At 31.1% G+C, this 25,531-nt stretch overlaps 1 pseudogene; it reads left to right on the top strand.

Moving 5' to 3' along the window:
• The first annotated feature begins 1,042 nt into the window (after window positions 1-1,042).
• LOC128177553 (allene oxide synthase-lipoxygenase protein-like) lies at window positions 1,043-16,479 on the top strand (annotated as a pseudogene).
• The last annotated feature ends 9,052 nt before the right edge of the window (window positions 16,480-25,531 follow it).

Here is a 25,531-nt window from a genome sequence, read left to right as displayed (position 1 = left end):
AGTTTTCCCCTATTTATCTATATACCGTGATATATTGCACTCTTATAAGTCATTCAATTTTTTTAAAGTATCCTTTTCATGCTTATCTACTGATATTTGTTTGCTTACTCTAAGACATTCCTTCAAGCAACTTTTGTTCGTTCAAATAGGAACCAGTGGGGCCATATTGTTTAACCCAAAATGCAACAATGGTTGGTCAATTACCAATCGATGTCAATTATAATCGAAATGATTATGATTATACTACCATGGCCGCTGAGCTGTAAGCTGGAGTTTACCAAATCATTTGGTATCAGCAATAAACCACTGTTCTAGTGTGAACATGTTCTAATATATGGTTGTCATTTCCTCGTCAAAAAACTATCTGTCCTACCGTTTTCAAGTTACCTTTGGAACATACAAAATAATTAATCCATTAACAGTTGCAAAAGCCGTTAAGAGGTGGCACCCCAGTAATCTATGGTTAAATACATGTATATACATGAATGTTTGTTTCCTGTAACAATCCCGAATGATTACGAATCGGTATGTAGGGATATTTTGGCTATTGTAATATCCTAATCATATAATACTATGTATGTTTATACTGTACATTGACACGCATAATAAAGAATCCAAAAGCATTTAACAGTTTAAGAGTATATGACTTCACATTCGTATAGAGGGCATAAACATGATTATATGTACAGAAATCAGGCTCACAACAATGTTTTGTACCTGTTTTATTTTGCTTTTTTAGTTGTCATTTTAAACTAGAACTGGTGTGCTTCAAAAAGTGTTGTGTTGATATATTTTGATTGAGATCAAATAATGGCTTGCGGCCGTCCTTTTGATTCCGAAATCAATTTGTTTCCTGTTTTGATTTGTATACTTCACGGATACAAAGGTCCTATGATCCATTTGAGAGGTATAGAATCCTATACTACGGCATTGACTATGATCAGCTGATATCTTAACCCGGACGACCGTCAGTAACGCTTCACCCGTCAGTTAAAGCTTGGATATGTACGTACACACTATACATATTCAATTCTAGTTCATAATGACAACCTACGAAATCAAGATAAAGACAGGGGACAGGCTAGGCAGCGGTACAAACGCTAATGTAGAAATAGTTCTCTTTGATGGCTCTGGAAAGCATACGAAACCTGCCAAATTAGACAACTGGTTCAGGGACGATTTTGAGCGCGGCCATCTGGATGTATTCACCATCAAAGATGAAACAGATATACCAGAAGTGACCGAGATTAAGTTGCGAAGAGACACGGCAGGACGTTTCAGCGATTGGTTCGTTGATCAAATAGAAGTGCTGAACAAGAACACTAGAATCACATCTATTTTTCCAGTTCTCCGGTGGATTCGTCCTAATGTTGACCTGTTCATTGGAAGACATGATACTTTTCTACCGCAATTTGATCCTAGACTTCAACAGAGAAATGCTGAACTTCAAGAGAAGAGAACGCTTTATGAATATGAGGAAAAGATTCCCGGTCTACCTGTACAGGTTTTTTCACATTTTTTTTAAAGCCGCATAGTTCAAACAAATCTTTGAAAAGCCGTTACGTTGGAAATAAAAAGTACGGCAATTTCACGTTTCAATGTTCTTTCAGAAGAATATTAATCAAAATACATGTATTCAAATTTCATTAAATCCATCATTTTATTAAAAATCATTAAGATAATATTGCTTTTAATAATAGACCAATATTAGGTAAGAAAGTTAAATGTTCCTGGATATACAACAACAAAAGAGAGTTGATGAATAGAAACCGTACGTGGTAATAATCAGACACGATAAAAGCTGTGTTTGCATCAGGAATTAAAAATACAGAACAAGATGAAAAAACAAATGACAACTAATGCTATAACAATGACATCGATAACAATACACATATCTTTAAAAAAAAAGTAACACATGATACCATTGTGATACATGTAATGTTAAAGGCTGTCGCCGTTTTTCATTGAATGGCTTGGACGAGATTCTGGAATTTATTTAAGCAGTGTCAGAGACAAACTGACATTTATTTAAACATGATTTCATCAAGGCTTACGGTTTTAAAAACTTTTGGGCTAACTATTTTTTTTAAAAGTTTATCAGATTATTATGCACTTTTTGTTTTTAGATAAAAAATGTTCCTGAGGACGAGGAGTATTCGATATCCAGAAAGGTAAGACAGGGCAGCAATAATGTTTAATATATTAATAAATAAAGAGATATATAGAAAAATTGCATAATTTTATCAAGGTATTGCACTTCTTACTGTGGATGTATGAACAAGACATTGAGAAAATATATTGTTAAAACTTTTAAAAAAATGAACTTAAATAAATTAGAACGAGAAGGAGGCGTCGGTGTTCATCCAACTGAGTTCAGTAAGATTCAATCTGAGATTGAAGTCACTGAGAGGAAGAGTTCTGTATAGAGATTAAGAAATAATTCAATCTATTAGGCAAAAATATCATGGAATTTTTCTTTACCAAATAATAGGTAAAAGCTTAGATAGTCATACTCGTATCTATTAAAATATAACAAACTTCTACTAAGTTATTTGTTAACAAAACAGCCTTCTTAAAACTTGCTAATCTCTGAATTATGACACTTTTTAAATTATATGCAGTTTATTTTTATATACACTGTGTACGGGTTTCTTAATTAGAATGCGCAATTGAATAAAAAAAATAAAATATAGGTGTCAGTTTCAGATTTTTTCAACAGATATATTTGCATTGTTTTACTCTGAGAGTTTATCAAGCTTTCTGATTTTTATTTCTTCATGGTAAAAAGTACCTTTAAAATATATGTTCCAATGATAAAACAACGAATACGTTTGTTTGTAGTAAAAACATCTTACGAAATATACGCTGTATTAATCATGTAAAATAATAATTTTGATCTTATAATATTTCAGAGTTAAGTTAACTCGAATTAAGTTCTCTTGAATTTGTTATTTGTATTAAGTGGGATATTGCAACTAAAGCACTAAGACTGCGTACGGAGAAAGGCTTGGATAGAATCTTTGGCTGTGGTCGTTGGGAAACATTTGACGATTTAACTAGTGTCTACTCAAGTTATTTTGAACGCCCAAAGGTAATGTATTTATATTCTTATATTGAGTTTCTCTTAAAAGAAGAAAAAGATTTTGAATGTCATTTTGCATAAAAAGGTTTTTTTTTTTAATGATTTAGTTGAAAAAATAATTTATCACTCTTAAAATGATTGTAAATCAATATAATTCAAAAACTGATTTATGTTCAACAGAAGAACTAATGAAATATTGTGTTTTATTCCTTGATAAAAAGTTAATATATTGGCCTTCGCCTTCTCTCGGTGATACGAAAATTACGTTCACACAGATATTGTTCCATTATACTTGAATATCCTCAGATTTGGAGTGACAGAAGATGATATAGCCTCTTTTCTCGAGGGATTGACTATCTCTGAAGCCATATCAGAGAAACGTCTTTTTCTTATTGATCTCGAAATACTAGACGGAGTGACGTGCTTCAAGGAATATGTCGTAAGAATTTCTTTGATTTTGAGGAAACATTAATGTTTTATATTTACTTTGAAGATGTTAGAGGAGAGAAATGTACACAACTACATAATCGTGTATTTATTTCTTATTTGAATCCGTTGATACAGTGCCCAGCTCCCATCGCTCTATTCTTTGTTAACGATAAGGGACAACTTATGCCGGTAGCTATCCAACTGTTCCAGCAGAAAGGTCCCGACAACCCGGTAAGTTTTACCAGGAGATTTTTGATTTTGAAAAAAGGAATCTGATGAATTATCTTCTAACAAAGAACTTGTTTTCTTTTTAGGTTTTTCTCCCCAGTGATCCACCATATACCTGGTTATTTGCAAAAATGTGGTACAATGTCGCTGATACTAGCTATCATCAATCTATATCCCACTTAGGTACTTAATCGACCTCGTAAAAAAATTAAAACTATATATGCAAATTGAATACCATTATCATTTACTTTGTAGTAGTTGGGGCTATATGGACCGTGGATATTGGCCTGGGTAGTCAAGTGGTAGAGCTACTGGCTAGAGTTGCAGGGTTCCGGGTTTGATTCCCGGTCCAGGCATATATTTTCATTGTATTTATATACTTCTTCTTTCTTTCCTACTACAGCTTGTGTTTTTATCATTGAGTAATTTAATAAGAGTTTCAACAGAATTCACTTTAATCATTTTTATGCAACCATTCGTCAAAACGGCCTAGTAAAATCTAACGCCTGGCCTGGTCCGGCCTGGTCCCACCTTTCGCTTCATATTTGTCATTGCCCTAAATTGGACACGATTTTCAGTGAATTTTGATACTTTTTCTAAGAAATTAAAAATTCTATGTTTTTTTAATGTTTAAAGAACATATTTATGGGAAAAGATTATAAATATATGTAACGTGACATGACCGATTGCGTTTCAATTGATTTTAAAAACACACAACATATACATATAAAATGCATGTACAACATTACTCTTCTTATTGTCAAGGAATGGATTATGCCCAATGCTAAAGCAATCAGCGTTAAAATTCAGAGGCACCCCTCCCCCCCCCTTTTTTCAAATATGATTATGATAACAAAGTAAAACATCATTTTAAGAGACTGATCTGATTGAATGATCAATAAATATCTAAAACATTTGTAAACTGGTTTATAGCATCAAATTTCTATCATGCTGTAATGTGCTTTAAACATGCCAGTTTGCTTACAGTACCCTCAAGCAACAGTCAAACCAAAATTTCCCTCCGAAGCAGAAATACAATTTCCACCTTTTCTGACGCTAACCTGTTACATTGGGTTTAGATTCAATACCTGTATCGCCGTTTAACATTTCACATGGTGTAATTTAAAGCTGCTTGGTCCGATTTTTTTGTAATTACAGTATCAAAATTTTTTCCATACAAATCATTTATCTTAGAAAGTTATGGACTTTCTCCTATTTACACCAGCAGAATCAGTCTCCTTTCAAAGTTAGAAATATTCAAAGTAAATAAAAATTATTTCTCTTTGGGCAAACGAAAAAACAAACCAAAATGCATCACGGGAATGTTTAGAAAAGGAAACCGCTTGGTTTCGTCCCCCGAATGATTGGGGTTATTCAACCCGCATGCTATGCATCGATTGTAAAGAAAGCAGACTTTGGAAATATTAGCGAACAAAACGTACACATGTTTATTTGGAATTTGTCTGATCATTTAAACCTTTATTTAAAGCGATGTCAAAGTCGTAATACAACCATACCCGTCTCGTCGTCAGGGGTGAAATTTAACATGAGGCGAAATAACGCGGTACCTTTTAATGTCGTTTGTTTTGTTAGCAAATTTTGTACGTATTTTTTTTTACATTGAAATTTGGCATAATTGACGGGTAAAACTACTGTAATATCTATTATTATACATATACAAAGCATAGCCATCGTTTAAAAGCGTGCATAAAATTTGATTGAAAATCGGACCAAGCAGCTTTAATCGACGTCATATGTAAATTACAGCAATTGCATTCACTATAGTTTGATTTAGCAGTGGTCTTAACCATCACCTTTTGATTACTTGTACAGTTTCATGCATTTGTTGTTTGTATTTTTAGGAACAATTTTCTCCAATGGGAGAAATTTTGTTATCAGAGTTAATACAAAGCAACCCATTTTATGACCTTTGATATAGGTAAGAATAAACAAATTGGTCTCTACCTTTTTTTGGTCCCAAACAAGTATTTGATTTAAGAATAATTACATTGGTATTGTTTGATTCTTAAAACAATTTGAGTAAAGTATATCGTAAAAAAACATGCTTATACAAATCCATAGTGTTCACATTCTTAAGTACTTTGGAGTTAAATAACAGACTAGACAAATCTTAATCCCGCAAGTCATAAATGTTTCAATAGAAATATAACTATAAAACATTTATGACATTTAAAGCCATCTATTGTGATTTTTATGTGTTTTCTATGTGTATTTGGTGAAATCAATGAAAAATCAATAAAACTACAAATTGTAAAGAAAGTATAAGGGTTAATTTACAGCCAAAAGTGAGGCTAAGTCAGGCTAATGTGTCTATGCTCCTTGTTCAAAATCATATGAACGTAGAGCTACTTTGTACAACATTTTACCTGAAAATCTTAGATTTAAGAGGATTTTTTTTGAAAAAATATTAAAAATTACCTTTTTTCTATTGCATACCCAGATTAATCTAAGCTGCATATTTTTAAGGTTGCTCATATTTCTATTTTAAATTATCTTATAACAATGAGAGACCACACCATTTAACATTTAAACAATACTAGTTCTTTGAATTATAGGATATACATTGTATATTATAAGTGTTTAATATGTCCGACTTTTTGTAATATTTTTTGTTTCTCTGTCTGTAATTGGTTTTATGTAAAGCACTTTAAAGTAAATTTAAATTATATTTACCATAACCATTTCAACGAGTTGGATAATGCAAATATAAAATCACACAATTTTAGACGTTCTATTTATCTTATACAATTTGATTTATATGAATAAGCTTTTGAGACAGTCCCCTTTATGACCCAATTGATTTTTTCAAAGATTAAAAGCGATTATGCAATGTTGTCTATTAAGCCCCCCCCCCCCATTTCCGACGCCTATACTTCGCAGTTCTGCGATTTCCTTCATATTTGTAATTTAAATCTATGACAAAATCTATTTTATATCAATTTTTTGGTATAAGATATACATATGTTGAAAGTACCAGCAAATCTTCGAAAATAGGTCACTGAAGCGTTGAAGCGAGGGGCTGTGTCAAAAATAGTTCGGACCGGAAGTATTTGATAAAGCATAACCCGTTTGATATAGCAAAGGTTTATCACACGTGTAGTATACACCACACGTATGAGATAAACATTGTATAAATGTTTTAATTTGTCCGACTTTTTGTGATATTTTTTGTTTCTCTGTCTGTAATTGGTTTTATGTAAAGCACTTTAGAGTAAATTAAAATTATATTTAGCGCTTTATCAATTGTGTATAATAATAATACATGTAATAATAATGCCAGGCCATGCTATGTTTCAGAGTCTGACAAATAAGATCACCCTACATTTGAAAGCTCTTGTGATGTAAGAATACAATTAGGTCAATGTTTGTCCTTAGCTGATCGATTAATTTCATCAAACATCTTTATGTGAAGGTAGAAAAAAATCACTGCGCTCATATGTAAGTCTTTGAAAGATGAAGACTGATGCATAAATCCAGCTGACCTTTTGTATTACAAATAGCCCTTTCCCGATTTTTTGCTTGTTTGGGATAGGGCTAAAACTTCATAGGGTCTCCGTAATGGTGCAAGTGCGGGAGTGTTTCACTCCCGACAAGATTTCGGCTCAAGTTGTACATAAATGACAATAACAATTCTTACCAGAACTCAAACATCGTAGTAACAGTTGTGTATGGCATAAATTAATCCAATTATATTAAGTATTGTCCATATATTATTTGAGATATTTTTCGTGTATGTCAACAATGCAAATTGAATTTGTCCGCCATGTTTACTGACATTGATCGATTTTATTTTGGGACAGCCGATGAGAATTCAGGAGCGGATCTTGAACTAAATATAGTAATTCCTATATTCTAAACATAAATAAATATGAATTTTCCATTATATACCATTTCCCTAAATGATGTTTAGTTATAAAACTTGTTAAGAGCGTTTATTTACACTGATAGTCACGTAATCAAGCCCGTTAAATCTTCAAGCGTAAATCCCATTAAATCACGCAAGAACTGTCATGGCTGCTGAAAAAGACGACATATAAACATGCTGATGTGTTTTATTTTTTTTTTCGATTGATATACGGTTAGTTTGTTCAACCTGAATTAAAAAATCATTTTATCTAAAGGAAGTCAGATATAAAAACGATCTTTCCACACCGAAGTCAGCCGCATGAAAAAATAAATTTTGCACCATTATAGAGATCCTATGGAATTTAAGCCCTCTCTAGTAGACATTGGATATAGAAAAGTCGGAGAGGGCTACATTACATTACTGCAGCTAATCCCCGTTAGCTAATCTCTCGTTTGACGGGACAGATAATGTCCCTGTGCTTCTGCCTGCAAATACATTATTTGTTAGTAGAATTTACAAAGGTTTTTAGCTCACCTGAATTGAAAGCTCAAGTGAGCTATTCTGATCACATTTTGTCCGTCGTCTGTCTGTCTGTCCGTCTGTAAACTTTTTACATTTTGAACTTCTTCTCTTAAACCGTTTGACCAATTTCAAACAAATTTGGCACAAGCATTCTTATGGGAAGGCAAATATAAATTGCAAAAAATAAAGACTGATATTTATTCAAAGCGGAGAAAACCTCGAAACTTTAGAAAATGGGGGGAGTACATTTTTTTAAATCTTCTTTACAAGAACTACTGAGTCAAATCCAATCTAATTTAGCATAAATGATCCTTATGGAAAGGAAAATATAAATTGCAAAAATTATGGGCTAATTCTGTTTCAAATCTGAGTTTTTACGAAAATAATAATAAATGAAGGGCGTGTTTCAATCAGTTTATAGCTTTGGGTTCGGTATCAAGTCTTGGAAAAATGAGTAGGCAAAATAGGGCCTGGGCAAAACAAAAGATTGGCAGTTATTAATCTGCCAATCTCATTAAGATGTTCAGGATAATTTACGGACAAGTTAATTTGTATTCGCTGTAAATATTGCTGCAAAACAATGCGTATTTTGGAATTGACGATTGCCGATCTGCCCTGGCTTTTATTTATCGAATTATAAGCCAGATATAAGCAAGATTTGCTCACAATTCTATGTTTGTACAGAGATCTGAGGCCATTCTTCTTTTTCCATTTTAAATGCTGAATAGGAAATTCCAAGCTAAAAATCTTAAGCTGAATGTAATAAACTCTTGTGAACAAAATATGACTCAAACCTAGCAGAAATGTTAGCTATGTATCTTGCTTATAATTTTACGATTGACGTTGAAGTTTTGGTTGATCATTATAAATGTCTCGCTAAATGGTAAATACTTGTACAAAAAAATTAAAGGATAATATGCTGTATATAACTACTCTCTGGGGCCCCCTTTTATACAATGATTAATATGCAATCTACATCAATTTTGATAGTTTTTCAGACACGAGTAAATATAAACTACACCGTTAAAACAGTTTTCATAGTTCTGATACATTTCTGTTGCAGGGATGAAGGAATTATCGATATTCCTTAAAAATATTACAGCAGAAAATTATCTTGGTTTTTGACATTTGTTATTTTTTAATAAAGATGAAAATGATGGGTGGGCCTTAGTAAAATTGAGTGATGTGCCTGTCAATACTGTAACTTTGATTTTTATAGCTCTTTAACATGTCACGTGACAACATTTTTCATTCCAGTGTATCCATCAATCAAGTGTGAGTAAAGTAATAAAAGTCACACGAGTTTACGCCAGGTAAACAACAGTTATTTAATTATAATGGAAAAGTGTAGAAAAAATAAATTTTTGAATGTTTTTAATTTTAGGAATTGAGCTCATTGAGGTACAATGCTCTTTTTCCAATCTATAGGATTTTTAAAAATAAAATACAATAACTAATATATTATATTTTATTAAAAAAATACAGTATCTAGGCAGTAGTTGGGGAAGAAAATGTACCTATATGCTATACTATGTTTTGATCGCTTTATAAAGTGGGAAAAGAACGAAAATAAAGGGAATTGGAAATTAACAGTTGACCCCTACTTAATGTTTAGTTTATATCTTGCGTAGGATTTTCTTAATCTCGATAAAAAAAGGATTCCATAAAGGTACAATGTCAAAGATTATGTGTATGCAAAAATAAATGTAAAAAACGAATACTTGACAATATTTATTTTTTGTTATTCTACCGAGGGGCCACATGGTACAATATCTTTTGAATGCCCATTGTTGCTCAGGTGAGCCATGTGGCCCCATGGGCCTCTTGTTTAGTGTTAAATGGTTAAGGGGTTTTGTCCAATCCATTTATTTTTTCACGTGTACATCAATTACTTTACTGCGCTTACCAATATCACTATCTTATTCATTTTATTTATTCTTCGTAACATTTTAATGTTTTCCCTGTAAATGCTTCACATGTGTGGACGTATATCTTGCCGTCATACCCGGTCGTGGTAAAAATATGAATATACAGGCCACAGCATTATTTACGAAATGAAACTTACACAAGACAAGGAGGAAAGGCGTAAAATCTGAGACAACCTAGTGATACTGCATTTCTGACTTGAGTTTCAGGTATGCAATCAGGTGTAACGAAATTGAAGAGTTTTATACATGTGTTCCTGTGCTAGTTCTTCTTGATGTGTCATGTTCAGCTTAAAAACACAACGTTGAAACGTATTCAATATTTGCGTTTTGGGTCTAAAAGTGATCGAAAACGTGTCTATTATTACAATACATATTGTACAATACAGTGAATTCCTAATTAAACGCGAGGAATTAATATCCGTGTAAAATCGCGAAAGGCCCTTCTTGCAAATTGTAATGTATAGCATTTCATTTTAAACTATTGATACAAATCATATTCTATCAATTTCATTCACTCTTATTAAAAATTCATCAAAATCATTGAAAGTATTTTTTAACTCCTTGAATAAAAAGAAACCAACTGACTTGTGTTTTTGGATCTAATCTTTCATTATCTTAGGAATGTAGTTTTGCTATGACATATTGCTAAAGTTTATGCATGTATGTAGATATACAAAAAATGAATGTTAAAAAGTTTTTTATATCAATCGTTTATCAAACATATTCATTTCATGCAATACATTTCATATAAACACTATTTGTCTTTTTTTTTCAAATAAAAGGATGCACCCATTTATTGATGGAAGGGATTTGTATAGCGTCAAATAGATGTCTTTCTCCATCACACCCAATGTTTAAATTGTTGGCGCCTCATTTTCTCTACCTCATTGCCATAAACGAGTAAGTGTTTAAATTGTATATTGAAATATACAATCATGTAAGATTTGTATTTTACCACTCCGTTAAGTAGTTAAGAATGAGACTTTTTTTAAATACTCCATGTGTGTACTTGAATATTTGTTTTTTGTATCCATTCTATATTTATTGACCTAATCAAATTAATGTTAATTGAGGAAATTTTCCAATCGATTCAAATGAATAAACCCTTTCTCCCCTAAACAGAAATCAACCTGTGCCATTTAACAAAGTAAAACATAGCTGAAATAAAACTGAAAGGTGACTGAATGGCTAAGTTTTGCTCCTCGACTTTTTACGTTAACAACCAGTTTACAAAATGGTTGAGGTTCATCGTGGAAAGAAATTTCGTAATGGATTGTTCCAAGTCAGTCACGATTTAAAGGATCTTTGATCCTGCAGCTGAAGATATTTTGATTTTATAAATTTTCAGATATCTTCACAACCAGCCTAAATCTAAATCTGAGGAAAAATTTGGGATCTTTAACGCTTATTTTGGCGTTTTGGTTTATTTTACATGGCCTTTCTTTACTAAACTTTGCAAGTTTCAGATAAATAGCTTTTTCTGTATCATTTTATTGGAATATAGTTTGCATTAAAATTGGAAAACCAGAGCTTTTTACCCTAAAAATGTCGAAAAAGAAGAAATGTTAATTTTCTTTTTGAAAACCTTTTGCCACATAATAAAGTTCGTTACTTAACTTCATGTCAATTAAATTTATAGTAATCTATTTAGTAAAATATCTGATTTGGAATTGTATAAATTAAATTATGATGCAAAATTATAAGACTGACTCTAGGTGAACGCAAAAATCTCTCCAAACATTTTAACCTCTGGGTATATTTGATAAATATGTATGTTGATCAAAAGTTCGCGTAAACCGCATTAACATATACTTAATGTGAAGTAATTTTCTCTTGTCCTTCAAGTCCTGTTGAGAATACATAACTGATTGAATACTTAAGCAGTACATTTATTAACCTTATCAGCGTGATTTATCGAAAAATAGAAACACAGCACCATTTGTTTCAAACCTCGAAGTTTAAGAATACTATTAGACAAAGTATTATCAATAGATACCAATTATATATATATATATATATATATATATATATATATATATATATATATATATATATATATATATATATATATATATATATATACATACATATATATATAAAACAATTAAAAAATTAATTTGTTCGCGTTATCTTTCAACACTTCTACACAGACCGTCCGCTGCGTCCGAGAGGATTTTTCTGTCTCTGGCTTATGACCTTTAATACAAAGATGTAGTTGCCACGTTCTGATCCGTTGTTTTATATATTTTTTAGTTTTAAGGAGGCCGACTTTAGTTTGCATTGCGCATGTTTTTGCGCATTCTTATATAATACAGTTGATTTGTACTTCTTCTGAATTTTTTTCGATATCATTCATAAAATCGAACACAATGAACAAAATACAGATAAAAATATTTAGATTTTTAAAGGAATTTTTTTATTTTTTAACACGATTTTTATGTTGTGCGGTAGGGGGACATTGCCATTGCGCTTTTTTTTATATACAGAATGATGCTATCCTGGAGGACATTTTCCTAATTTTTGGAATGAATCCATTATACCAATCATCATTCGTGATGATCCAAATATAAAGCAAAATTTGGTGCATTTTAATATTTTGAGATGGTCCCCACTAAAAACCAGACTGTAGAATTTTGTGTTTTTTACATATAAGGTAGGAAATGATATTACTAATCATATATAACAATTTGAGAAAAAAAGCTATTGTAGAATTTTTTTAAACAGTTTTGATGTGCGGAAAATGACAGTTTCCTATATATTCCTATAGTAAATGTACCTCTATTTTGAGATGGTCCCTAAAAAGAACCAGACGGTCGATTTTCATGAACCTTCGCAAATAAACTAGAGTTGGTTTATATTACATACGGTTAAAAAACAAAGAGTTATGCTATTGTAGTTTTTCCGCAAAAAAACCCCAAATCGGCCTCCTTAAGTTTAGTGCTAGTTTTGTAGATTTTTTTTTCATATGTAGTTTTTATTTTGTAGTCCTGAAGAACGGACGGGTTGTCCCGAAAATTTGACAAAATTTTACTTTATTGTTCGTGACGTTGGTTTATTTTTAGTGGGTTTATATATATATATATATATATATATATATATATATATAGGTAAATCCAGAAAAAATTCACAGTGGTCGGATAAGATATAGAAAACTTAAATGAATAAAAACACAAAGTCCGAGTAAAACATAAGCGCTTTCATTTTCATCTTCAGATGTTTTACAACTAAGGATGAAAATGAAAGCGCTTATGTTTTACTCGGACTTTGTGTTTTTATTCATTTAAGTTTATATATATATATATATATATATATATATATATATATATATATATATATATATATATATATATATATATATATATATATATATATATATATATACATTCTGGGTAATAAAACAAAACTATTCATTTTCCAAAGCAAATAATTTTTTTTAATTTCTAGTCTTGGTCTTAGTGCGTTAATAGAGCCAGGGGCTTTTTTGGACACTGCCATGGCTATTGGGCATGCTGGTGCATTAGAGCTTATAATAAAGGGGTGAGCATAAGTGCACATATCTCATTATCTCTTAAGACATTGACCTGAACATTAAGTCAATTTGTTGAATCATTAACAAATTATATACGGCAATGGAGATCAGCAAAAATATTTCAAATAATAGAAATTCTATAATAATGTGAAACTAAATTTTATTGTATTTGATTGATTTTTTGTTTAATGTTCAGAGTTCGTAAATGGAGGATGAATGTTAATGGAATTTATCCAGAACTATTGAAGAGCAGAGGGGTTTGTTTTGTTTTCTTTTTTTTCTTTTTTTTTTTGGTGTGTTTTTTTTTTACTTGAAGATCACAACTGTAAACAAGCTAAACTAATACACTGATAGGTATATTGCAAAGACGGATCAATTCTTCCAACCTTTTACCAACGTGACGATATGCTTACGCTATATGAAGCTGTTCATGGCTATGTAACCAAATACGTCAATCTTTACTATGGTGAGTAAAGTAAATTTTTATAGGTCCTAATAAATCCATCTTCGCTAGCCAATGGTTTCCGATAAGCTACGCTTCTCTGAGAATCATAGTGTATCGTAAACTCTTTTGGATAGTAAAGATGTTTTTCATCTTTCAAGGCATTGGTATAAGAACTGTAAACAGAAATAATTAAGCTTGCAGATGTAAAATGAATGCAATTTTAACTAATTTGAAATGTTACAAATACATACATGTAAAATTATGTTTTTAATAATCAATGTAAAAATATTGTTTATTTCTAAAAAGTTGTTGGAATGCTTACCTCTTAACAAATATATTGTTTCTGATGCTCATGATAAGATTACTTGAGTATAATGTCTAAAAGTCCCAAATAATTAAAATATTAAAACTCTCAGTTGGTCGAAAAGGCACAAAATATTTCCTTACATTGCGTTGACAACTTTTTTTAGACACTAGTGACAAAATCATTGGTGATAACGAAATCCAAACTTTTGGACAAGAGCTGACCAAATCCAAGTCGGATGGAGGCTGTGGTATTTTAGTTAGTATTCATGTTTTAAAACATGCAATTTTTAGTTAATGTACAATTTTTAACTCATATTATTTTAAAATCATTAAACATTTTTATTTTTTAAGGGCGTGCCCTTTAAAAATGGGAGGTTCAGTTCAGTTGAACAGCTTACAATCGTCTTCACTAGCATCATTTTTACGAGTACTGTTGTACATTCGGCAGTTAACACTGCTCAATATGATACCTATGGATTTCCACCAAACTATCCAACAAGACTTGACGGAGCACCGCCAAAAAATAAAGTGTGTATACACCCTAAACTCAATAAATTTTTTAAATACACAATTGATTAAACAATCTATTTATGAATTACAAAGATTGTATCTATTTCAATACTAAGCCTCAAGTGATTTAGCGCTATGGTCAAAAGGTTAGTTTTTAAAAAATTGTTTTGACTGTAATATGGAATAATTTTAGTCTTATTCCCTCTCAAAGTCCCTTTTTTCCTTCAGAGCCCACTAACAGAGGAAGATATTGTAAAGTGTGTGGTAGATAGGGAAACAACCATAGAAGTCATGTCCCTCGCTGTAATTCTCAGCGAAAAAATCAAAAATGCTCTGGGAGACTTTGAAGTCAACTACACATATGACCCAGCTGCAGTGAAGATTGTAGAGGAGTAAGTTTATTTACAGTTGTTCTTTATATTTTGAAGTAAAAATTCTTTATTTTCAAGAACGGCAACTATAAAAGCGTTAAAATTGTTTTGAAATCTTTTGTTTCAATGAAATGTTGTCAAATCGGTATCTTTTGAATAAAATGATATCTACCAAATAAATAAAATCATTAAATTGTTTAATACAAAATAAGAATTTCAATACCAATTGAGTCATTAAAAAATCTTCAGGTAACACTATGTAAAAAACTTTTAGTTATTTATGAAAACAAAAATAATGCATAATAACCACAACTTAAAATCTGCAAGTTTTCATTTATTGAATCTGGAGAATCAGACATAGATTTTAAAAAATTTTGACGTGTGAAAGTTGTAAACTGCACTATATATTTTTTAATCTTCCCCAGGTTTAGGAAGGAATTGAAAGATATCGGTCAAAACATTAATCAAAGAAATGAGAAACTGGAACGAAAATTCGAATACCTCCACCCAGAAGAAATTCCGAACTCCGTAAGCTTATGAGTTTAAAGCTTTTGTAATCCTTACATGCACCGGAAAAAAAAAGATCAGATTGGTCAATGTCAGCTGAAAGTTGCTATTTTCTACTTGAATTGACTTTTTATAATTTATCAGGAACAATATTGATTAAAGGTGTTTTTTATGTTTCGGGTTATTAAAAAAAATCTTTATCATTGTTAAATGAAACATACCGTACAATATAAAGGTATGTCAATGTTCATATCAATACCAACCAATGTTTTGTTAATGATTTTAATATTCCATTATGCATAATATTTATCTTTTAAAAAAAATTTATTTTTAAAGAGAATTTTATAACCTTTTTGGAAAACTAATATCAAAATTAAAATTATGCCAAATTAACTACAAATGTAGTTCATAATCTGGTAATAACTCAAATTTATTTATTGTAATAATTTTTGTACTGATTTTTTTTTTCAAACTACAACAATCTGTTCTTATTGATTACTTTATAACTATGAGATACATATATAAATATGCTACACATAAGTGGTTTTGATATTATGTGCATTTTAATAAACTGTAAAGATAAATTTTGTAACTGTGCTATTTGTTTCAAATAAATCCGATGGAACGGGCTAATATGACCGGGATTGTCCTTTAAAAAGGTCAAAAGACATTGAAATGACGTCACATATAGTATATAAATACTCTCAATATCGCTTGTAAATAGAAAGATATTTGTTGTCAGAGATATTAATAAACTGGGTTGGAAAATTATATGCAAGAATTTTTTTTAAGAAGAGGGAACCTTGATAGTCTTTTAGCCTAAGGCTGTCTTCAAAGAATGCCAATCATCCATTACATCCGGGGGAATGCTTGGATGAGGGTGACATTTCATAAATCCAATCTTCTTACAGCTGAAGATGTAGTTTATCCTCTAAGTGAAAGGGCATTATTGGCGATGATATGTGATTTTTATCCAACGAGTTGTGTGTTTTTTATAAAAAAACACACAAGTCCGATAAAATCGTATACCATCACAAATCATGCGAGATTCTTTTTATCACATGTTTTACCACAAGTTTAACCTCAATCTTTCTATAAATATTAATGTTTTACGGTGCAACCGTTGGGCGAGCACAGCATGTAATCAAACAATGATCAAATTATGATAAATCAATAAAAATAAAATTAACAACGTAAATGAATTTGATTTCAAAATAAAATAAAACATACCTATTTTTCAGTAAGTTTTCATTAATCAAAGTTTATAGGATTTGTTATAATTTATTTATTTATAAGTAGAACAATAGTTTAATATAAAGATTTTTATATAAATGTTCATTGCACTGTATCTCCTCTTTTAAAGTGATTGTTCATCCCTTTTTTTTGCAGTAGACATTTTTTTTTAAACTTACATATAAAAATTGACTCATCATGGAGCCCACCCCCCCCCACCCCCCCCCCCCCCCAATAATTATTTCATTTTTTTTTCAATTTACACATAGACAACCGACTTATCATGGATTTGCCCCCTCCACTTTAAAAAAAAAAATTAACTTACGCTTAAAAATATTTGCTTATCATATTAAAAGAACATGAAGGTGCCCCCCCCCCCCCCCCCGGGATTTGGAGCTTGTAATTAATGGAAGTGAAAATAAAGAAACCATTGAATTGCTAAAGAGCTGATGGATTGAAATTTTCATGATATTTTTTGTTTTTGCTGGTAAAGAGTTTTTGGTTGAGACTGCCATCCACCCACCCACCCCCTTTAGAAAAGACGATGCTACATGTACGTTACAGGAAATTACCGTAATTATACCGTGCGCAGCGAGAGGTGGGCGAAGCCCGCCTCGCTAAGCGAGGATTAATGGTATCATGTATTTATAAGAAAATCAGTGAAAAATGAAAGTTGAATCAGGGGTTCTAAAGCCCAAAAATTTTTTTCAGGCCTGGGCGCCGCCATATTGGCATCAAATTTGTATTTAAAAAGTTAGTACGATCATTGATTGACTGGTACTTATCGATGTTTATTGCCCCTAAACTCGATTAAAATGTTCCAATGGAAGGTAATTTGAATTAAAAGAAATAAAAGAGGACACCAGATAAGTTTCAATAGTACTTCATTCAAGAAACACGACTAGGCCCTAGTTCTATGTATGTCTTTATCAAATTATCAGATGGAAAATAAAAACAATAACGTCAAGAAACTGATCTTTTAGATACTGAATAATGTAATTAATATAATTACCGCGGCATATATATGAATTAAATTGATAAACACTGAAACAAGAAATAAAAAAAGTTCGGAATAACGTAACTCTTTTCGGCTATTTCCGAAGACAAAGTATGTACCCCTGCTTTACGTCTGAAACATGACGTCATAATGTAGACTGAGCACGCAACGTTTTGATAAAATTTGGCTAATGATTTGAGCAGGCAACCAGGCGGATCCTACATCCAAATGAGTGCAAGTTACAACTGTGAAATGTCCTCATTTTTTAGTTTTGCAAGATTTTGAGAGGATTTTGGTAATTTCAGCAGATTTACAATAATTCAGTTTGAGTGATTTCCCTTTGTTGCGACGTCAAATTTCAAAGTGTCGTCTGACTCTTTCAAACTCCCCTGAGAAATAAAAGTACGCGGAGTATACTGTTTTATTTACTCAAAAAGAATGATGTTCTTATAATTACACATCTTATATGCTTCTCACAAGTTTTACTTTGATTCTAGCGAGAACGTGACGTTGGAAACCATTGGTACTATGAATTGTGGGTCAAAATTTACTGATGCCGAAAAAATCTATCGGATCAATGTGTAAACTTTCATGACGTCACTCAATTATTTTTGATTGAGAGTGTACTGAGGTAAACTTTAGAGGTAACTTTGACTGTATGTCGTATGCATCGTTACAGTTTTGTTTTGATTGTCTTGCTGATTTCGTGAGAGTGTGAAGTGATAAAAATTACCATGATTACAAGAAACTACTGGGACGATTAAAACAATGCATTACTGGTCCGATTTACTGATGCCAAAAAAATCTGTTGAATGAATGTGCAACTAGTCCAAATTTTCTATTCACACAGACCTTGCCGGTAGAGCTCGCTACGTCCCGGCGCTACACTAGCTATAATTGTGAGCCGCACAACCCATTCATTACAAGATGTCAGCAACTTTATGCATTTAAAAAAGTTTCTTGAAGATAAACAAACATTTCATTTTCTGGTAAATTTTTATCAATTTACAAAAACAATTTGAAAGAGCATTAAATGATGCACATTCATAATTCTACGCTTTTCGTCTGAATTATTTTGTTACTTTTTCATTTTACGTCAATAGTCTGCCTAAAGCTACGTAATGTTTAATTTTCCCATTAGTGATATCCACCGCATATTGAGATAAAAATGTGATAAATTCGTATCAATACCTGCTGTAGCCATCACTTGTTTTATGTAACTTGACAGAGCTGAAGTAGACACAAATTTATAAGTTGCAAAAATATAACCAATGGATCAGTTTTACGGTAGTCTTTAGTCCTTTTTTATATATTCTTCAGTAAAGTTTTAAATACACATAATTCTTTCTGACTAAAATTTTTCAAAGATACACAAACTGATCTTTCTGGCTTCGATGTCTTAAGCAGAGTAGTACAAACAAAATTTATTCTGTCACAAAAAACACGTTTGTTAAAACTCAGTGCAAAGAAAATTTGTACACGTGCATCTCAATGCACACAACATGTTAGTATTAGTAAGACCTTTAATGCTCAGTGATCTTGGCGATACAAACTACGCAAGTAATTCAAAATAACAGAAATATTCCCAGTAAATGTATATCTTGGTAGCGGAGGCTTTACATTATATACCCCCTTCATGAAGTTTGAAACTAAATATTAATGTTCTATCCATGATTTGTTAAAAAGTCCCAAAGTCTGTTTAAGTGTAACTTTGTGTGTATTATTACAGAATATGATTTTCCAGCTTTAAATTTAAAAAAGGTACGAAATCGAATCTTTTTCAGCGAGGCTATTGGAATCTCTTTTCCATTTATTATATCAAGAATAAAACTGTTTCCACGCAATGTCATATGGTTTGGATGTGGGTTGTCTCCAGCCTGAAGAAAGCTTTTTTTGGAAATCCAGCAGTCGTTGCTCGTCTCCAGAGACAGCCGCGGCGACTTAAGTCCTTTTGCTCTGAATAAGTCTTAGAGTTTCTTTCATTGTTATTAGATCCTTGTGCTTGAGACGTCTAATAGGGAATAAAAAAAATTCTTGGTAACAACAATGAAAACCAAGATTGAGTCTGCCAAAGAGAAAAAAATAATTATTGATTGCTCAACTTTATTCTCTATTATCTTAATTAATATTTCTACTGATGAGACAAATTGGTGGGAAATGGTCTCCAAGTATACCATAAAAATGTAAGAGCATCAGTTTTCAAAGCTTTGTTCCAAAAATATCTGGATACAAACTGATTAAATTTGAAATTATTATCAGATGCAAGTAACTGTTTCGCTACTCTCTGAAAAATCTCTGATTTTGATTTTCAATTCCATTACATGTATCTACAGTTTGTAACATTTGTATATAGAAAATCTGCGACCTCATTTAATAAACCTAGTAAACATTTGCATGTAAGCCATAAATTTATTTTAAAACACCAGTTCAATTTTCCCTTACATAAAATTTCTATTGAAACCATTCCTCCCATATTGGTTGTATAAAATGCAGTAGTGCTACCTTTTTTAATTCCTAAAATCTTCAAAAACTGGAAAATAGTTAGACAGTTTGATTGCCTATTACTGTTGCTCTAAATAATAATTATGAAATTCTCTTCTGTTTTCCACATTTTATAAGTGACTATTAAAAACCCCAGCTCCCATACTCTCTTTGGATGCACCTGTTTCTTTCCAATAATCTACACGATTAAACGATTAAATCTTATTGGTTTCCAATTTTGTACTACATGTATAATATTATTTATCCACCAACGGAGCTCTTTCTTTGAACTGTTTTAAATAATGTCACCAACTTGTCATAAATTCCATTGGAGAGGATTTACATAAGCATTGCCTGTTGCTGCGGTAGTACCAGAAATTATGTACAACCATTTTGATAATTTTACTGATTCTCTGATTCTAATTTTCTCAATACCCTCAATCTTTATTGCAAATTCTAAAATCTTTTGAATCTTATCTTCTAGAAAGAAAACTTTAAATTTAACTGAATCTATTATAACAGTAACTTGTTCTGGTATATGAACAAAATATATCCCACAATCTTGAATAGTATTCAACACCATTGAATTATTTGTAATAATTTTCCATTCATGCAAAAAATAATCTTAAGTCTTCCACTTACTATTTCATATGTCTTTTTTATGTACTGCCTTTTCTTGCCTAAAAATTATATTGCCATTTTGACCATAATTCCCTCATCTGTTTTTGAAATTCCCTCTAAATTGGTAGTATATCTATCATCGCTCCAATTTGAATTGTATGACTGCCAACGATAACGAGTATTTCGCTTGCACTTGTCAAAATTTGGCAGATTTCTCATCTTTTTCGGGACACCATCACCGAACAGTTGATCAGTTAATCTTTCATTTACATTGCACAAAGGACTATATACGGTTTGAGCCTAAAACGGCCCTCTAAAATGAACATCAACATTATACTGTAATTCTCTGTTTTCTTTGTACAAATATACATTTGAAGTTTATGCATATTTTTCATTTTGAATAAAGTGCCCACAATTTAAAAATATGACATCATAAAATTCAACTTTTCTCGCCATTTTCGCATTTTTGTGGTAAAAAGGCTAGTTTTCAAGCAGTTTTTCTACAAGAAAACATTGAGCGATTGCTTGAACAAACAAAATATTTTCACCAAAGATGTATGTATTCAGTACTTATAAGGGACAAAAATTGTGTTCTTGTTCAAAGCGTCGCTCTATATTTCCCATTCAAAAAAGATAAGAAAAATGTCAAATAATGACTTATTTTGATTGAATTATAAAAATAGCGTCACTTCTGACGTCATAAACTGCCAATGAGTGCAAATAAAGCTAATATATATGTGAAAATATAGTTTGTATCAACTCTTTAAAAAAATAACACAATAATATAATATACCTGAAACACTTTAATAAATGCCGAATTATGGGGGCCAAATTTGATTAATATCATATATAGTTCTTTGAAAATTTTGAAGGAAATACCTTTCTTAACAAATATCTTCTCTTCTGTGATAGACCAAGTATTAAACTACTCAGTAATATGATTGCATCTTTTATACACGAACTAAATTCGATATTGCTCCCTTTAATTAGATTTTGATACAAGCAACTGAGCAGTCTTCATTAATGGCACAATCCCATGACAATCATTTTTGGATGGCTTGAAACCCCACATCTCTGTTTTGGGTGAATTTAAACAACATTTCCCAAACATCAAGAATAAAATTTGCAGTTCTTGATTACTTTTGAATAAGTTTCTATGTGTCACCTTCAGTTATGCACATTAAATATTGACCATATCTGCCAAATTTGAGTCATCTTCAACTTCTTTTTTATCGACTTCAAACGAATCCAGTCATTCTCATATTCATCATAATCAAAATATTCGAATGACTCTTCAACATTGTCAAGAGTCACTGAGAAATCTACATCAGTACGTGATTTTAAAAAAAATGTCCGTTTCTGTCTCATTATTTCTATTAGGTTAATTTTCATTGGCAAGAAAATAAACACAGTCTATTCAATCGTTAATTCCCATTATACCCATCAACTTATCATTCTATTTTGTAGACAGATTTAACAAGACATATGTAATATTTTTTTTCATTTTACTTTGAGAAATTTACTTCTTTTTTTTTTTAAACGTTTCTTTTCATGTCTTTACACTTGTTTTCTACAAGTACCAGCCTCTGAGGAATCGTTATTGTTATTTGTGGTAGAGCAGGATGGCGGTGAATCAATCAGACCATGATTATCAGGCTTCTTGCTTCAATTTTGAATCTTATTAAAACACAAAAATTTCTCAGCTGCTCTTACATCCGGGCTACTTTCAAACTTTCAAGTTTTCAAACGACTCGCTGTCGGAAACTGCAAAAATTGAGAGAGCTTTGCTATTCGACTCTGTGAGTTTACTTGCCATTATATTAAACCCCCGCATTACGTGCAATTAAATGACGGTACATAACGTGTCCCGGTTTTAATCAGTACAGCACCACGTGTTCTTCGTAAAAAATACTTTGTATTTTAGCGTTATAAACAAGAACACATCGTGCTCTACGAATATTTATATATTCATAAGAACACAACATGCTCTTAATTGAATGTTTACATATAAATAAGAACACTTCGTGCTCTCAATAATTTGATGAGCAAGCTTAGACTTTTTCTTAAAATACTTTAAATGGAACGACGTCCTCATGTTCGCCAAAATAAAATTGAGCGATATTGTTTACGGTGGGAGTATTTATAATACTTTATATAACGTCACCATGTGTCTTGACTTTTTAACTTTTAAAATTGATATTAGCCAGAAAATAATGCTACTTGATACTCTGATGCAGAAGGCTGGAGGAAAATATTGCTGTGAGTGCCTCATGAACCTTTACACCTATCCTATTCGAAAAAAGAATTGTTTTCATTGATCGATCGACAGCAAAGTTCTGTGGAATAACAATGGGTTGACTATTTTTAAACAATAGATACTGATGATCTTAAAGTTTTTTTTAGGTATAGAGCGACGAGTTGCATCACTTGGTGGACGATGCGTCATAAAGAATGTAGATTGCTAACACATGTACACATGTAAAAAAGGATACAAGTAGCCCCCTTCTGACCGCAAACAAAATCCCGCTTTTAAATTCGCTTTTCCTGAATATTAAGGTATCCCGCGCATCACGTTTCGATTTCATTGCGCACGTGATCATTATATTAAATATGAGTATGATTTTATTTATCTACTCAGCACAGAAAGATTATTTGATAATTACACAACGTTATTAAATAAAACCCATTTGAAGTCAATATACAAATACTTTTCGGGGACACTATATTTTCGTGCAGAAGGGTTTTTAGACGATAATGACAAAAATAAAAGCAGTTTTATGAAATTTCAATATACTTTTCTTTTTATTATACTTTATTATTAACACTTATTTTAAACCTTTGATACGTTTGGAATATATTACTGCATATATGAGCTACGTCGCAGATATGCGAGTTTATATCTACGTCGCATAGATTTACATGGTATATTTAATTCCGGAAAGATTTGGTCCATTTAGTTATCCTGGGAATAGTAAGATTATACAAGTTGGTTTCATAAGTAAAATCTTCCGATTCTTTCTTTTTAGAAATTTCAGGGTAAGGTTGTAAAGTTGTAAGCTCTTACAAATTCAATAGCAACATAAATAATGTTTTCTGTACTTCAGAGTTTGTATCTTTTTTGCGACAATCTGAGAAATTCTAAAGGTTCTATGTTACATGTACAAAATAAAATTTTCAGAGTAATAGACTTTAGGGATAAACCCATGCAAATATATAGAAAAAAGTCTATAATTTTTGTAGCCGGTGATTGGAAGACTTTAACCATAAACACCCTTTTTTTAAAATTTACATCACTGACATCCACTGACATGACTTTGTCATGTCGAATAATACTATATACGTAATTATGCAAACTGAATTAATTTTATAAAAGTCTTGATAATCAAAAACCTTTTATTTCAAATCAAATTGTAACTATTGAATTAATTGTTTATCTGAAGTGAAAAAAGATACGACAATGCAGCTTCATTCAGCTTGGTAATCGCACTATTCAATCTGATCATTGTGAATAATTGTAAATAATATTTGATGAAAATATTTGCTTAATTTATAAATAAAACAAATGGAAACTAATCGGACTAAAATTGTATTTTAGGTGCAAAAAACTTCAAATTAAGTATTCTATAACGAAGAGAAATGAATACTTTTTCAAACCAACTTTTTCCTTGTATCTTTTAAATATTTCTTGTCTAATATAGATTTCAATGATATGCTTCACATAAAATTCTTGATAAAATAACATTGAGGGGTAAAATACTTTAATGATTTAAATACCTTTAGTTTTCGATCGTTAATCATTTCTTTTTTAATTAAATTTTGACTGTGCAATAATGACTTTGTTTTAAATGGTTAATGTGTTTATAATGAATTCCCTTTTAATCTTCTTTACCAATAATTATATGTATCGTAAATAAGATAAAAAATAGTATCTAAGAAAAAAATATTTATTATTATTATAATCATTATTATTATTAAGCATTTTTTCATAAATTATGAAAAAAAAATCTGTTTTATACCCAGATCCCGATATTTATAAACCATACAATATTGAAATTGCGTTCATGCATGTATACAACACATCCGCCTTTGATATAATACCTCCTCTATCTAATCAAGATATTATATAAAATTTACACTTAATTCCTGTATTTATATCCTCTCATGAATCCTGTCACATAATAAACGGCTACTGAGTTCCTTTATTATCTAACCACATGTATCCGTGAATTGCATCCTAATTCAATATATGATATAAGATTGATACTCAAAGTACATTTAGGTCATGCAATTCGAAATATTGTCGAAAATCTGATTAAAAAAAAAATATATACTCTAACTTATAGGCCATGTCTTTTGAAAATCACGTAAACAAAATATAGTTCGAACTTAAGGATGTTAGAATTCTATGTTGAATATTGAAAATGAACAATTGATTTGGCACAGGCAAATATGTTAATTGCTTATAGATGGTATC

Source organism: Crassostrea angulata, chromosome 3 (genome assembly GCF_025612915.1).
Source record: "Crassostrea angulata isolate pt1a10 chromosome 3, ASM2561291v2, whole genome shotgun sequence".
In the NCBI taxonomy this organism is placed as follows: Eukaryota; Metazoa; Mollusca; class Bivalvia; order Ostreida; family Ostreidae; genus Magallana; species Magallana angulata.
This window is presented reverse-complemented; position numbering and strand designations above follow the sequence as displayed.